At 52.2% G+C, this 15878-nt stretch overlaps 2 protein-coding genes across 3 annotated transcripts in view; one reads left to right on the forward strand and one right to left on the reverse strand.

Annotated features, from left to right (window-relative positions):
- The window catches only part of CDK18 (cyclin dependent kinase 18), a 116666-nt gene extending 111521 nt beyond the window's left edge, over window positions 1-5145 (reverse strand). Inside the window, exon 1 of the mRNA XM_075910460.2 lies at window positions 5027-5145. The gene's annotated coding sequence lies outside the window, so the exon portion shown is untranslated. The remainder of the gene's footprint in view (window positions 1-5026) is intronic.
- Window positions 1-15878, forward strand: part of BLACAT1 (BLACAT1 overlapping LEMD1 locus) — a 63140-nt gene that overhangs the window by 867 nt on the left and 46395 nt on the right. The window lies entirely within an intron of this gene.

Below are 15878 nucleotides of genomic sequence, written 5' to 3' on the forward strand. Positions count from 1 at the left end.
AGGTCTGCACTTAATGAAGGGTCCCGACATGTGTCCAACACCTATCAAGCTTCTTTAAAACTGTAGCAGAAAGCCAGGCAGAAGGGGGCAAGGGTCTAGCTCTGCAGTTGAGTACGTCAGAGGCAGAAGATGCTTTAGGGATCATCTTGTTCTCTTTATGATAACAAAATTCCTTGTTCAGAGTTAGAAGAAATGGCTCCTTTCGTCAGGAGTAGTCAATAGTTGGCCTGTGGGTCAAATCCAGACCACCAGATGCTTTTGAATGGATCCTGAAAACTTTTTATTTACTCGCTATTACCATTTTTTACAATTATTTTCATTGGAGGCTGGTCCTTGGCTATGAAGTTTGGACCTTGATCAAAAATAAGTAACTACCTCTGCCCTAAGCGATCCTTTGCCATTGCCGCATGATCGCCTCAGGACTCGATGTTGGGGTATGGATAACTCCCCCTGTGGCTCTTGCGAATCTGTGTCTACAGAGTTGGGGTTGGAGCCTCTGTTACCCAGGCCCGGCCAAAGAGTTGGTGGGGCCCACGGTGGCATGTTGTGGCCAGGCAGCACAGAGCCCTAGGCAACCACCTTGCCCTAAGGCCAGGCCTGCCGTTACCCCAGGAAAGGATGGAAGAGAAAGTAGGGGAAAGGTAGCTTTAAGTCACCTTTGCATTGCCATAACCTAGACTCCTGTCTGGCCCCTGGCAGACATTAGAGCAGCCGCTGCTCTGTCTTATATTTTGCTTCCCACAGCCGCCTAGCGGCCTTGAGAAGGAGAGACTGTGCCCCAGGCGTAACCCAATCAGCCCCCTATGCTAGGGGCTGGGAACAGTGCTGACCTAGAGCCCTTTCGACAACTCTACATCAGCCCAGGAGACAAACTGTATTTTCCAACCAATTCAACGCCACGCTGCACTGCAAAGGCGGGGCATGCGAGGGAAGCACCCTATCACTGTACAGACCCAAATTAGTTCATTAACAAGGTGCCAGTCGAGGGCACTTAGGGGTGCCTAGCACAGTTGTCGGGTTTTGCAGGACAGATGAAATGTGTCGCTGGGCCCTGCCAACGGTTTCCTTTGTGCAGCCTCAGGGGACAGCGAGAGCACTGGTTTTGCCCACACCACCACCACAGCCTGCCTACTGAGGCGAGGAAGGTCGAAAAGGCCTGATCTTTTTGTGCAGGTGCCAGAACTGGAGAATGCAAAGGGCAACAGTTGCTGTTCAGGAAGAGGGAAAATCAACCTTTCCTCCCACCCCCTGGCATTGAAAAACAGGGCTCGAACTACTCAACATTTCTCAGGAGGCTCTGAGTCAACGGTGTCCGATACAGGACTCCATTGTCCCAGGCCAGCTTTCCCCGGCCTTTCCTCATGGGAGCAGTTTACCGGCCATAATACAGAAGAGGTCTGGCAAAGGGGGCAAAGGAGATGTAATATGCTGTCTGGTGAGGGAGGGGGGGAGCAGAGGTTTTCAAAGCAGTCTCAGGGACTGAGACACTTCTGTTCATTTCAGCCTGTGGAAATCCCCCAGGCTGCAGAGAAAATCTTGTTCCACAAGGCTGCCTGAGGTGCTGTCCTCTTGCAGTGAATTTCCAGGGAGTCTTCTGCAGCCGGATATTCCCCTATCCGAGAGTTACTCTACTGCGGCAGGGCATAGCAAATGGGGTTGGGCCGGTGGGGGCCACCCTTTCCATTTCCTGCGAAGTCTCTGCCCCTGGGAGCCCTGGAGTTAACTGGCTTCCATGTGACAGGCTGAATGACACGTAGGCAGCCAACAAAAAATCAAATCTGTGTCCAACTCTCAGGTGTCACAGCCAGAATGGACCATTCTGACCATCTAGCCCAGTGGTTTTAAAACTTAAAGCCGTGATCCAGTACTGGGCGGTGGAGTATCGGGCACGGGGTTGCTGCAGGGGGATCAGGTGAGCGGTGGGGGTGCTAAGGCAGCTCCCTGCCTGTCTTGACATCGCAGACTGCACTGCGCCCCAGAAGCAACAGGCCTGGCTCCTAGGTGTCTGTGTGTGGGATGGGTGGGTACATAGGGCTCCGTGCATTGCCCCTGCCCTGAGCACTAGCTTCACACTCCCACTGGCAGGGAACCTGCTGCTGGCTGCTTCTGGGGGCAGCATGGTCTGCAGTGCCAGGAGGGGCAGGAAGCTGCCTTAGCCCCCCTGCTGCACCCCTGACAGGGAGCTGCACAAGATAAGCTCCTCCTGCCCCAGCCCTGACACCCCCCAAAATCCCATCCTACACCTCAAAGCACTCATCCTTAGCCCCACCCTGAAGCCCACACTCTAAGTCAAATTTATATTGGATCCTGAGCATCAACAATTTTCATCAACTGAGTCATGAGAAAAACAGTTTGAAAACCACTGCTTGAGTCTGACCTCCATAGTCGAGGCCAGGGACATCACCCTCCATCCAGCCCCTATCTTGTGGTTGAGCTAGAGTTCCTCTCTTGCTGACTACTGTCTATGAAACTGATATAACAAAACAGGCATATCTACTTGGGAATTGTAAGACAGCGTCACAGGGGAATCAAGAGAGGAGCATGAGCTAACTCCAGTAAAGTGCAACCATCTCCTTGGCTTTCGTGATGCTGCAGCAGGGCCTTGCAGTGATAAAAGGGAGTCTGGGAACAGAAGAACTCTTGATGTGGCTTAGGCCTTTATTATTAGGCATATTACACTTACACCTAGCGGCTCCGCAGCAACCATGGCCACACTGTGCTAAGTGCTGCACCCAGCGGCGGATATAGGGCAGGGCGAGTGGGGCAGCTGCCCCGGGCCCTGCGCTTCAATGGGCCCCATGCACGCACTACTACCTGTCGGCTGTGGCCGTGGCGCATGCGCAAAATTGTGCTGCCGCAGGCCCCGTGCTTCAATAGATCCTGCGCCCTGCAAAACTCTCATCCGCCCCTGGCTGCACCTACATTGAGGGCAGCTGCAGGAGGGAGCAGCACAGCTTTAGTGGTAATATTAAACCCGTGCCAAAAGCTGTGCAGACAAGCATTTTGGTCAGCCACAGGTTTCTTGCAATTTAGCTGAAGCTGACAGGGAACAGGTTTAAGCTGAGGCAAAGTGAGCTGCTCTGAAGCTGAAAGAAGAGCACCCGCACAAGGGCTGACACTGGTTTACTAGACAATACCACAGCAAGTGAGCATCCCAGCAAACCCGCTAACTAGCCACAACAAAGGGTGGGAGAGGAAGCAAGAGCACAGTGAAGGGAAGCGACTTGGGCAAGGTTATGCAGTAGCTCAGTGGCAGGAGCAGGTCTCCTGAGTCCCAGCCCAGTGTCCTAGCCATGAGGAAACACACTTTCCTCCTGGTTCCCCATCTCATCCACCACCCCCTTTAAACCAGACAGTTTATCCCTCTCAGGTTGCGAGGAAGCAAGAGCCGAATACCCCGGCTCTCTGCGCATCAGCATGTCAATGGCAGCTGCCCTGTTCTAGCATGAGGGAGCGCATCCCCCATTAATCAGCATTTAATTAAAGGACATGCTGACATTTGGAAACTAGAAACAACTCTCCTGTGTGGGCTGCTTCACTCTGCCACTCGCCTTCTCTCTGAATCACTCCATGACGTTTTGCCAGATTAGGATGTGACTCTCCCTCCCCTTTTAAGAACACATTGAAAAGGAGATGGAAAGCCACCACCACTCACCACTCCCGGGCGCGAGAACGGTGCAGTGCCCTCGCTTTGGCAGGGGAGGGGAAGTGCTGTGCTGCTTACCACTCCCTTGGCCATCTCTGCCAGAGAGCCTTGGAGGTGTCACCCAGCCAAAAGCTGCAGGAGAGCGCTCGTTGGTACCCTGCTGCCTCTTCTGTCCCCAATCGATACCCTGCAAGGTTTTTCGTCTGCCGGGGTTCCCGCTCCATTGGAACCTGCCTAGCTGGGCAGCCCAGTGCACAGAATGTGACCGTGCTGGGATTCCCTGCTGGATGGCCAATCCTGCCATTCCCACGAACCCCTCCAACTACAACCTTCACTGGGGTTCAAGGGAGAACCCCTCTCTAGCACCATTCACTCAGTGGGCAAGCGCTGACTGACACCTTCAGCCCCATGCACCAACCTTTCCCCTCTAGCCAGTCACATACTCCTCACGCTTCCACCATGACATCCCCAGACACCTGCCCTGGCAGCAAGAGGAGGAACAGGTCCTGTTTTGTTTTCACTAGAGCGGAGTCCAAGCTACAAAGGTCTGTTGCAAAGTTTGGGGCTGTTTGGAAGCAGGTTTTGGCTTGGCCCATTAGAAGGCAGGGGGCCAGCTCCACACCTCAGATCTGGATCTGACCTAGCTCACAACGCAGGCTTAGCAGCTGGTTCAGAGCCAGTTTAGACCCTTGGGCTCTTCCCTGACTCCACAGTCCCCCATCTCGTTTTCCTGTCTAAACCCAACATAGTCATCCTTGTTCTCAGGTCAGTCAATTGCCAACTTGAGACCTGGGTGCCTTGAGATTTAGCGGGTCTAGCACAAAAGCCACCTGTTCCGATTCTGGGCAGCGGGTAGCAGTGCCAGTGGTTCTAGGAACTTCCTTTGATCCCAGTCTATTTCCAATGACACAGCATTATGGCAATGCACTTAGAACCCACTGCCAGGAGACCCTGAGCAACCCCTCGTCTGAGACACTCTAGCCCTGGCTGCACTAGGGCCAGTGTAAACGGGCCCCTGACATTTTCACAACATTCTCACCTAGATCTTCTCTAAGCAGGCTGGTAAAAATGCCGGCAGCCTGTCTACACCAGGCTCCTGTTGTTGCTACAACTGGTAGGAAAATTTAGGTGCTACAGGCTTACACAAACAATTGGGTTCAGCATGGATGTCTTGGGGTTCAACCATGGGATGTAGGCAGCACCACCCACATTTTATTATTATTTATATGATAGTAAAACCCAGAAGCCTGGCCTGAGACAAGGGCCCCATTATGCTAGGTGCCATGCTGACATGTAGCTAGGCATGTGCCACACCTCAGGGAGCCTAAACAGGAACTGCAGAGGGTGGGAGGGAAACTGAGGCAGGGAAAGGGAACTTACCTGAGGTCACACGATTGCTTGGTGGTGAAGGCAGGAACGGAACGCAGGTCTCTGTCCTGACTCCCACCCCTGTGCACAGGACAGGGGAGAACTGTGTCAGAACCTCCCTGTGCTACCCACCTTTGCACATCCCCTCCCTCCCACTAACACCCCAGCCCCCTTTTTCTGTCCTTTCAACCTCCCCCTGGGCACACCTCGGCACTGCTGCCCTATCACACTCTCCCACTCACCGTCCACCAACAAGAGCTCCTCTTGCCTAGTGCACACTTGTGCACACGGCCCACGCTTGTGCACATGGCACACCCCCACTCAGCCCCCTTTTACACGCTCTCCTCTTGCTTCCCCACAGCTAGGCACAGATGGTACACGACTTGAGCCCCGGTGGATATCCTAGGTCACACGGGCGGAGAGGGGGGAGTGCAGCAGGGGCCCGTCACCAGGGGGGCTGGAACAATTTGTAAGTGGGGGGAGGGGCTGAGAGCCAGTGCCCCAAACCAGGGTTGGATGGAAGCCACCACAAGCCAGGGGGTGCAGCTGCAGCACCCCAACCTCCAGCCTCTCTGCCTGTGCGCCCCGCCCATCCCTGAGCTGCCCAGCCGGCTCTGACGCGCGCCCTGCTCAGCCAGGTGCTGCTGTGAAGCGGCCGAGGGCGCAGCCCCGGGAGCACGGGCGCGGTGTGCGCGTGCATCCGTGCGGAGGGAGGCGGGTGAAGCGGAGCAGAATGTGTGAATGGCTGCGCGCACGTGCCGGGGCAGAGCTGTTGCGTGCACCCGGCCGCCGGGCGCGCGCGCATTTGCACGCCCGTGGTAGGCAGGTTGCGCGCGCGCGCCCGGGGTGCAGCAGTGTGTGTGTGTGCACATGCACGCCTGGAGTGTGGGGCAGTCACGGGGACTAACCCCACCCCCAGATGGGAGTGCGTATCCCGGGGCCGCAAGAGGGGCAAGGCGCACGGGGTTATAAACCCCATTTTGCAGAGAGGGGAACTGAGGCCGCCCATGGAGACTTCTTGAGGGCATTGGGAACGTAATCCCCACCCCACCTGCCTTGGCTGAGAGGCCGCCTTTTCCCCGCCCCTTTGCCCACATACCTGTTACTGGGCCTGGAGATGCAGCTGCAGACACCCCTCACCCTGCCTCAGGTCCTTACTTGGAGCCAATGCCTTAGAGTTAAGCTGCCTGAATCCCAGTGCACCAGAGACCCCTGGAGCTTATCGCCCTTCTGTTCCCACCCCCACCCCCCGTCCTCCCGTCCCCACACGCCTATTGTGCAGCAGCCACCCCTCTACTGAAGCTTCTGTAGTCTATCCAGTGTGTCTTTTGGAGGTAGAGGGGCAAATTTGGGGGCCTATTGAAATGTCCCCATCAGCTGGCCCCAGCTGCTACACCAATTGGATTGCAGAAGTCCAATCTCACTTTGCCCCATAATCTCCTTTGGTGTCACCAGGCAGCGGTCTAGGCACAACCTGAAAAGCCGTGCTTCTTGTGCCCTTTGAAGATGGGCAGTAGCAGGGTATTACATGGGGTCGAGAATCTAGCCCTATCTCTGGCATTAACCTACTGGGCAATTTTGCAACTCCTTTGCCTCTCCAGGCCTCAGTTTCCCCCATCTGTGAAATGGGGTTAATAAGAGTGATAGATTGTTGGTAGAGGCTTGGAATCAGGACTCTGATTCTGCTCCTGGTTCTGCCATTGACCTGTGGCGAGATGTAGGACATGTCATACTTGAGCATCTCCATCCATAACAAGGGCCAACAACAGTTCACTGCTTCCCAGGTGCTGTATGCTTCAGTTCCCTGTTTGAAAATTTCTGGAAAGAGCTACACACACAAAGACCAATGTCCCAGCTGGAGTGTTTGTGCTGCTCTTCCTGCCATTGGACAGGCTGCTCACCTGTGTGTCACAGCCCCAATATACCTGAAGAAGATTCTCCTTTATCTTAGAGGCCAGGGGCATGTGCTTTAGAAGGATCTGAGATCTATCCCTGCCATTGCTGGGAAGGTCAAAGAGATCATGGAGTGCAGGGAACTCCTCGATAGTTACTGATTAAATATGATATGGGCTTGATCATATATAGGGTTGGAAGAGACCTCAGGAGACCTCAGGTCCAGTGACTAATTTCAGGGGGAGAAGGTAGGCAGAGATTGATGGATAAATACATCCTATCTCTTCCCTTTTATAAACCAAATATGAGCATAACAGCATCTGAGCATCCTCAGAGATGCCCCCTGCCTCCTGCACCTTCTGCTACTCTTGAAACTCGTCCAGCATTTTTATTTATATATTAGTCTATGCCACGGATGGTAAAATGCAAACAGCAGAGAAGGAGGACTAGGGAGGGAGGGGAACACTCTGCGCTCACTTCCCCTTAGCTGCTCATTTCAACCCTCTTTCGCGCAGAAATTACCCACATTAATCAAGAGTGAGAATGTGTGCAGCCCTGCAAATTTGGCAGCGCAGAATCAAATTCCATCAGTTGCAGCAAGCGGACGAGAGCTGGTGTCTCCACTGCGCATGGCCTAATAGAGCCGTTGACAGAGGAAATTGGATTTGAGAACTCCCCTAAATTAATCTCCACTCTTTTAAAAAAAATGCCTGGAGATCTTCATGACGAATGGGTGTTTGTAACGGAAACGGATGCAAACATCAGAACAGTATGGGCCTTCCCTTGTTACACCTCCCAGCACACATCTGCACAGAGAGGGAGAGTGACCCGAGTCACTAGCCTCTAGTGGTTTGCACAGAAGATGGTCAGTCAGGACATTTGGTTTCTAGCCCAGACTGTGTGAAGGATTTTATCTAGTCCTGGGCTCTGTTCTCAGCTCTGACACTGACTTGTCCTGTGCCCTTGGACAAGTCACTTAACTACTAAAGAACTACAGTGGTTCCCAACCTTTTGGGGCTGCCGGGTGCCTGGGGGCGGGGCCACTCACGCGCCGGGCACCCGGGGGCGGGGCTGTGCATGAGGGCGGGGCCGCACATGGGGGTGGGGCCACCCTTACGCTGCGTGCCTGGTGCTGGCGCCACCCATGCGCCGTGCTGCCGGGGCCAGCGCTCTTCCTGTGCTGCACGCCCAGGGGTGAGGCTGCTCATACGCCATGTGCCCGGGGTCAGCACTGCTCCTGTGCTGCGCGCCCGGAGCCGGCCCAACCCTTGCGCTGTGCACCCGGGGACGGGGCTGCCCATATGCTGCACGCCCCGGGGTCGGCACTGCCCACATGCCCAGGGGCGGGGCCGTCCCCAATCACTCAGTGGGTGCACAGAAATGGCCCGGTGGGCGCCACGTTGGGGACCACTGAACTCAATATATTCATGGAGGATAGCCCCATCAAGGGCTATTGCCCATGATGGGCAGGGATGGTGTCACTAGCCTCTGTTTGGCAGGGGTTGGGAATGTGCCACAAGGGATGTATCACTTGATGATTCCCTGGTCTGTTCACTCCTTCTAGGGCACCTGGCATTGGCCACTGTCAGAGACAGGATATTGGGCTAGATGGACCTTTGGTCTGACCCAGTGTGGCCGTTCTTATTCTAGGTCTTGGTTTGTCCTGCTATATAATGGGCTAGAATAATAATTATCCCTGGGAGGTTGTTAGCGACCCATCTCTATGCTCAGGTGCTGAGACCCACATGTACACAGACACATTCAGTAAATGGGTACCTAGGCATAAGAGTCTTCGTTGCCCCTCTTCTGACTGCCTCCCCCTCCCCCCCCCAGCTAGGGTGACCATATTTCCCTGTGTTGAATATGGGACCCCTGGTAAAATTACTCGTGTTCAGGTGACTTCAGCAGCAATCAGAATTGCACAGCATAAGCATTCAAGCGAACAGCAAGTCGACTGAGCCCGTGAAACATAGATTCTGCGTAGCTGGATTCTTTCTATTTGCCTTCTTATCTTTAAGGCTTTAGGGTTCATGGGGGAGAGAAACACACACACACGCCCGTACACCTCTCTCACATGGGGGTGACCGGCCAACCTGACTCCCTCCGGCCAGCACTCTCCATCCTCCTTGTCTGATTGGGCCCCCAGGACAGAGCCATCTCTCCTGGAACCTGGAGTTGTGTCTTCCTAAGGTAACACAGGATTGCTGGGGAAAGATATGGAAGAGCCGTGGGGCTGGGGGGACAGGAAGGGGCATAGCCAGAGATGAAAGTAAGCCCGTGTCCCCTGGTGTGCCACTCTGAGGAGGAAAAGCCAGCCCACTGAGGCTCTCCTGCTAAGCAGCAGGCAGCCAGGCAGGTGAAAGGAGCTGGCTGGGGCACTCCTCCCACCTGTCCAGGGCTATCTCAGCCCCGAGCCCTCTCTCCAGGGCACCCTTTAGGGAGGGCAGAAGGGTTACAGCTGCTTGTACCGGGATGCTGCTACTCTTGTTCCACTCTCAGGGAGTGAGGGGAATGTGCACAGTTTGCTGCATTCCTCTCACTCCCAGCTGCCAAGGGGAGGGGCAGAGGAATAATTCACACAAGCTGTGCGTGTTCCCTTCGCTCCCTGAGAGTTAGGGAAAGGGGAGCAGCTGCATCCTGGTATGCCTGTTTGCAGCCTCCCCCCTACCCCCCAATAGCACCCTTGCCCCTCCCCTTTTCTCCCTATCCCACACTCACCCCGAGCCCTGCTCTCCACTCTCAAACCTGACTCCTGCACCTTCCATATTCCCACCCCCTGCCCTGAGCCCCCTCATCTAAACTCTTGCCCTGAGCCCCCACCTCCCACCCCCAGCCCTCTGCCCCTCCCACTCCACTCCACACTAAAATTTCTTACAGGGACAGTCGTATTGCACCCTCCCCCTCCTCTTGCCCTGAGCTCTGCTGAGGCGGGTGCGATAGGACAGTACCTGTAAAAAAGTGAATTGTTTTCATCCCTAGGCAGCAAGAAGGGACTCATGTAAAGGGGTGATGCATTAGCAGCAAAGGCAACAAACAATTGGATACCCTCTGGCAGCTGCTCACACTCACCAGCCACCGCTGCTCGCAGCAGAGTCAGTGCCAGCCGGAAACGGGACGAGGGCACATGCCTCAGTGCATGTAAAATTTATTCCGCACACGGGTGGAAAAGGATAGAGGGAAGATGGCCAGTGACTAGTATGGATCATTCAAAATCATGTCACCGCCACCATCATGTAATAACTGGTCGTTACCAATGAATAACCCAGGGAATAAGCAATCCCAGGAAAGTTTGCCTCCTCCCTGCTGGCTTTAGTGGGCAGCAGCACCCCCAGTTCCTGGCAGGGGGTGGTTTGCAAGCTGGCGTTGCCCTTGTCCTTGTGCCGGGAGCTGCAGGCAGGTGGGTTGCTTTAGCTCATTGGACACTGCCGCAGTCTGGATGGATGGCCAGGCTGCCCAGGAACACCAGGCGTTATCTAGGAAGAGCTAGCAGCTGATAAGCCTCAGCGCAGCTTCCATTAAGAAGGATGACAGAACGGCTGAGCGGCCCCTGACAGGTGGGCGCTTATCAGGCTCCTGGCCTGCACGCACCAAGGAGCCGGGATGCAGACGCCTGGTGCTTTAACGGTGGTGGTGCTGCTCAGAGGTGATTGCTACTTCATTGGCTTATTTTTAGCAGCCTGGCTGGGAGTAAGATGGATGGGTTTTGTCTGGGGTGAGACTTTTGCCTGCAATTGGAAGCCAGATGTATGGGTTGGAGTGGGGGAGGAGGGGGCAGCTCACACTCTGTGCCTCTTAAACATACTCCACCAAATCTGGAGTCATCCTGTTGGCTTCCGTGGCATGAGGCTGTTTTACAGCGGTTGGGCACCTGTCCCGTTTTGGGGTTGGAGAAGGAAGAGGTGAGGCATGTCAGCTCAGAGGTTCTCCAGCTGATCCCTCCGGAAACAGACAAGAAAGAGCCTAAGAAGTCCAGGGGGATGCTTACATTCCAAAACAAAAGCTGCACATAGTGATCGAAAGAGCGCAATCCCCAGCTCATGATCTGTACCAGCTATGGAGCAGAGGACAGAGACAGACAGTAAGACAAAGCTTGGAGAAGGAGAAGCAATGGGCCATTTGTATACCAGCTGGCTCAGTTCAGTGGAGGCAGCCTGGTCCCTGGGGTAGAGCACTGGATAGGGTGTCAGGAGTTCTGGGCTCTGTTCATTTCTTCTACTAATCTGCCAAATAACCTTGCTCAAGTCACTTACTTCTGTTTCTCCTCCGCCACCTTTGTCTGCCATGGAGTGTGTATCTCCGGAGGGCAGGCATGTCTTTGGATATGGATGGCCCTTCGCTCCTGGCCCCTGGGCTTGGGTGGGGTCACTAGGGATATGTCTACACTACATGGCTCCGTCGACGGAGCCATGTAGTGTAGACATACCCTAGGTGTGAAGATATGTTGCAGAAAGTGGGTATTTCAGATGGGTGGTTTGGGGAGCTTTCAGATGAGCTGAAGCCGGTTGTATTGGGCACAGGGGGCCGTGGGGATGAAATACGTCAACGAAAACAGGGGAGTGGGTCTTATGGGGAGGCACTAAGTGGGACTTAAGGGGAGAACCATGTTCCATTCCCTGCTTGGCCCAAGGGACCCTCTGGGACCTTCATGTGAGTTACTTCTCCTTGTGTGCCAGCCCCCCATCTGTAACTCTGGGATCATCATCTTTTCTTTGTCAGTAGTGAACTCTTGGGGAGGGGACTGTCTCCTCCTGTGTGCATGTGCATCTCCTAGCGCACCAGAACCCTGGTCTCTAGACTCCCCTGTCATAAATAACCAATATGATAGCTAGAACATTGCTCACACTGCTGGTTTTAACTAACCCTGTATCCAAACAGCCCCCAAGGCCTCCTATTTGCTAGGGGAAATCAGACTGGCTCCCTTGGGCACTCTCTTTTTTCTTGGATTCATCACACCTGGAATCAGCTTGGTCACTCTGCTGAGCTCAACAGCTGTAAACAAAAGACCAGAAAGAGCAAAGTCAAGGAAGAACAATAAAACCACAGTCACTTCTCAGGGTCCCCAGGGAGTGCAGAATTAAAGTGGAGCTACGCAGGGATGAATTGATTCAGGAAGGTTGCTGTTGAGTAATTACATTCAATGAGAGGCTGCCAATACAGTTTGCTATCAGTTGTCACTTTATATCAAGTCTAATGGTTCTGAGCGTGCAGGTTCCTTGTCAGAGGGAATTGTGGTGTGTGATTATTCAAATGGAGAATAGCAGGAGCATGGAGAGAAGCAAGCAAGTACAGGTTGAACCTCTCTAGTCCGGCACCCTCGGGACTTGACCGAAGCCGAACCGGAGAATTTGCCGAACTATTGTCCAGCAGCGTCACCAACTGCTTCCTGCAGCATTCTTCCAGGCTGCCTGATTATTAAACAAAAAGGAGAGGCTTGTTGTACTAGCACCTAGGATCGCAGCCTCCCGTTACACCGGTGTAACTCTGTCACTGCACTGGTTTCTGCGGAGTTACTTGGGTTTTACATTGCTGTAACAATTGGCTTGTCTAGCACACTCAGGATCTGATTGGAAGCCCACGGAAGTCAGGGGGAAAAAATTCCCATTGATTTCAACAGGCCCTAAATGTTCAAAGCACTTTACAAACTACAACTAATTAAGCCTCCTAATATCCCTGTGAGATAAAGCATTATCCAGTGGCTCCCTTTGTAACCCGGCCACCAGGGCAAAAGTCTAGGAAGGGGTGAACCCCTTTGCACCACACACCCCTGCAAACTCCTGTAACTCAGAAAGGCATCCCCACCCTCTTCTCCATCATTTTTTAGCCAAGCCCAAGCCTTCCAAGCAGTTGAAAGCAGCCTGCGTGTCTTTGCTTCACATCCAGCCGCACCGGATGATTGAATCTTGACCTTTATGGCTCAGGTTTATTAACTCCCTGTCCCTCTACGTGAGGATTGAGCATGCAGAGACACAGAGGAGACAAAGAGAATTTCCTGTGCACAGCCAAGGATTGTGGTGAGCTGAAATTTGCGTCGTAGAAGAATAATTCCAGGCTGGGTTAATGCCGGAGTGTGTCTGTCGCTACAGCTGAGCAAATAATGGGCAGCTCACAATTTATTCTATGAATGTGCGCCCAGAGTTTTAGAAAGGAGCGCTGAACCTAGCAACTCCTTTTTGCAGGACAACAGCAGCTACTGGTTATCTCGCATTTTTGGACATTCCAGCCAGAACTTAATGGAGGTGTCTAAATGGAAGCTGAACACTTCTGATAACCTAGCCCAATATCTGCATGTCGACAGATCAGGATTTCCCCCAAATGTATTTGTTGTTTGCATTTATTCAATGAATATCCAATTAGACTGTGTTTACCTAACGGTTCTGTAGGAGAATATTAGTGTTCTGAACTGTGCTGGGTAGTTGCAACCAGTCAGATGAGCCATTCAGTGTGGCTTTCTGTTTCCTGCCTGGAGAAACTTCTGTGATTTGGGTATGCAATTTGCTTTAGGTGTTTGTGGAAAGCGAATACCAAGGTGCTAAGGTACTATGGTAATTGGGCGAGGGAGAAGGAAAGAAAGAAAGAAAGCTAATGAAAAATGTAAATGAACATTTGCAGACTATGTTTTGCAATAGCTTTATCCACCCCTAAATCACAGATCTTCTTGCTGGAAAGGAAAAAGCAAGGGTTCTGTGTGTGTGTGTGTGTGTGTGTGTGTGTGTGTGTGTGTGTCTGTCTGTCTGTCTGTCTGTCTGTCTCAGAGAGAGAGAGAGAGAGAGAGAGAGACACACACACACACACACACACACACCCAAAGGATTGAGTGGAAGTTTTTCTGTGGGTTCAGCCACCCCTCCCTCTCTACCTGCACCTCCAGAGGTAGAGGCTGCCTGATAAAGCATGACGGGAGACCAGCAGTCTGCAAAGTCTGCAGGGGGATATTGATTAGTTTTACAGTGTAAACTGACAGAGCCTATTTGGATGATGTAATGAAGACAGATGATCCTGGCCCCTTGCTGCTCAGCTTCAGGGAGGGAGGAAAATCATAAATCGGATGCTGGAGATATACAATATTGCTCTCCCTGTTTTGCCCCCATTCCTCATCTAGTCTCCTTCACTCTGCCTGTCTCTATTCCTCTTTCAGTTCCTTTCTTTCTCCCTTATTCCCCTTCTCTCCACCCCTTACTGTCTCGTCTAGGTCAGTATGTTCTATAGAGCCTCTCATTGTTGTGTCTGGTCTCCCGACTGGCAAAGGGGTTCAGCTCTCACTGCTTTATTCTCCTCTGGGGGCTGGGTCCTGATGCCCTCACTCACATGCAGAGCCCCAGTGAAGTCAAGGCATGCTGGTACATGCTGCAGGTTTGGGGCGCATCTCTCTCTGTTCCTGAGGGATCTCAATACCCTTTTCACCAGGGACCAAGGCCAGCTCTACTTAAATGGGGCACAACTCTGAGAGTAGACAGTTGGGAACTATGCCTGCTCATAGTCAGACCCACCTCATCTTCCAGCTGGCCCTTTCCCTTTTGTTCCATCTCATTCCCTTCTCTCATTTGCCCTCTCACCTTCTCCTGCTCCGCTTCAGTTGCCTGGCACATTATTTCTTATGTTCCCCAATATCAGGAGTTTAATTAAGCATTTCCTTTTCCCCTGTGGTTTATAGAAAGCCATCTCCTCTCCTGTACCTCAGGGGTCCTGCTAATGAAAAGACAACCCAGCAGTCAATACGTGCCTATAGGCTAGCCTAATGCGCTACAAAAATCACCTTTGCCCATGTGTATAGGGGCGCACGTTAAATAAGGAGCATTGCTCAGAAAACCAATACCAGGGAGCTCTCTGCACTGTATTCAAGCACAACACTTTATCCTGGGTGTCCATTAATTCCAGGTTTTAGAAGCTGATGAGTTCTTTTCACAGGATGATTTGACTGTTTTAAAGACTAGTGGTTGGGGGTTTCTTCCCCAGTGCTGACCAGTTCTACATAATAAAATCCAATCTTGCGGTATTGCATACCTCAAATGTTCAAACAGCATATGTCAGTCCCGTAAAAACATGAGAGTGGCTTAAAATTCTCCCAATATTTAAAAAGAAGAAAATGCATTTTTGGGTTCTTTTAGTTTTTGACCCTTTAGGACATCATACTTTCAAGCTTTTCTGCCCAACCATGAAGACTGGGAATTTACTTTTAAAATTATTTTAATGTGGGATTTCCCTATAATTGCAGAACTATAAGGACTGGGGCTTTCAGAAATGCACCAAATATCACAAGACTTAAGGTAAAATCACAAGAATTGGTGAGAATGTTAAAATAACAAGTCTCAGAGCAAAAACAACAAGGAGTCCTGTGGCACCTTAAAGACTAAGGCCGTGTCTCCACTTGCTGGAGGATTGAAGCTCTGGCGATCGATATTCCAGGGTTTGACTTAGCGGGTCTAGTAAAGACCCACTAAATCAAGCGCTGAGGGCACTCCCTTCGGCACGGATACTCCTTGCTATCATGAGGAATAAGGGAAGTTGACGGGAACGTTTTTCCTGTCAATCCGCCGCTGTGGAGATGGTGCCAAGCTTTGCTTAAGGTATGTTGACTTCAGCTGCGTTATTTACATAGCTGGAGTTGTGTACTTTAAGCCAGCCTGCCCCCTGCAGTGTAGACATGGCCTTATAGATTTACTAGAGCATACGCTTACATGGGCTGCAGCACACTTGGTTAGATGCATGAAACGTCCATGAAAGATTTCATGAATCTGACAAAGCGAACTGCAGCCCACGAAAGCTGATGCCCTAATAAATTTTGAAAGTTCTGTAAAGTGCCACAGAACTCCCCATTGTTTTTGTTAGTTTTGGATTTGATAGGATGTTGTTATTCTATCACAAGACCGATTATCTCTCACACCGACTTTCATAGATGTTACGGGCAGAAAGGATTCCTGCGATCATCCAGGCTGACGTCCTGGATAACCCACACCAGAAGATTTTGTGTAGT

This window comes from Pelodiscus sinensis, chromosome 27 (assembly GCF_052426305.1).
Source record: "Pelodiscus sinensis isolate ZL-2025 chromosome 27, ASM5242630v1, whole genome shotgun sequence".
Lineage (NCBI taxonomy): Eukaryota > Metazoa > Chordata > Testudines > Trionychidae > Pelodiscus > Pelodiscus sinensis.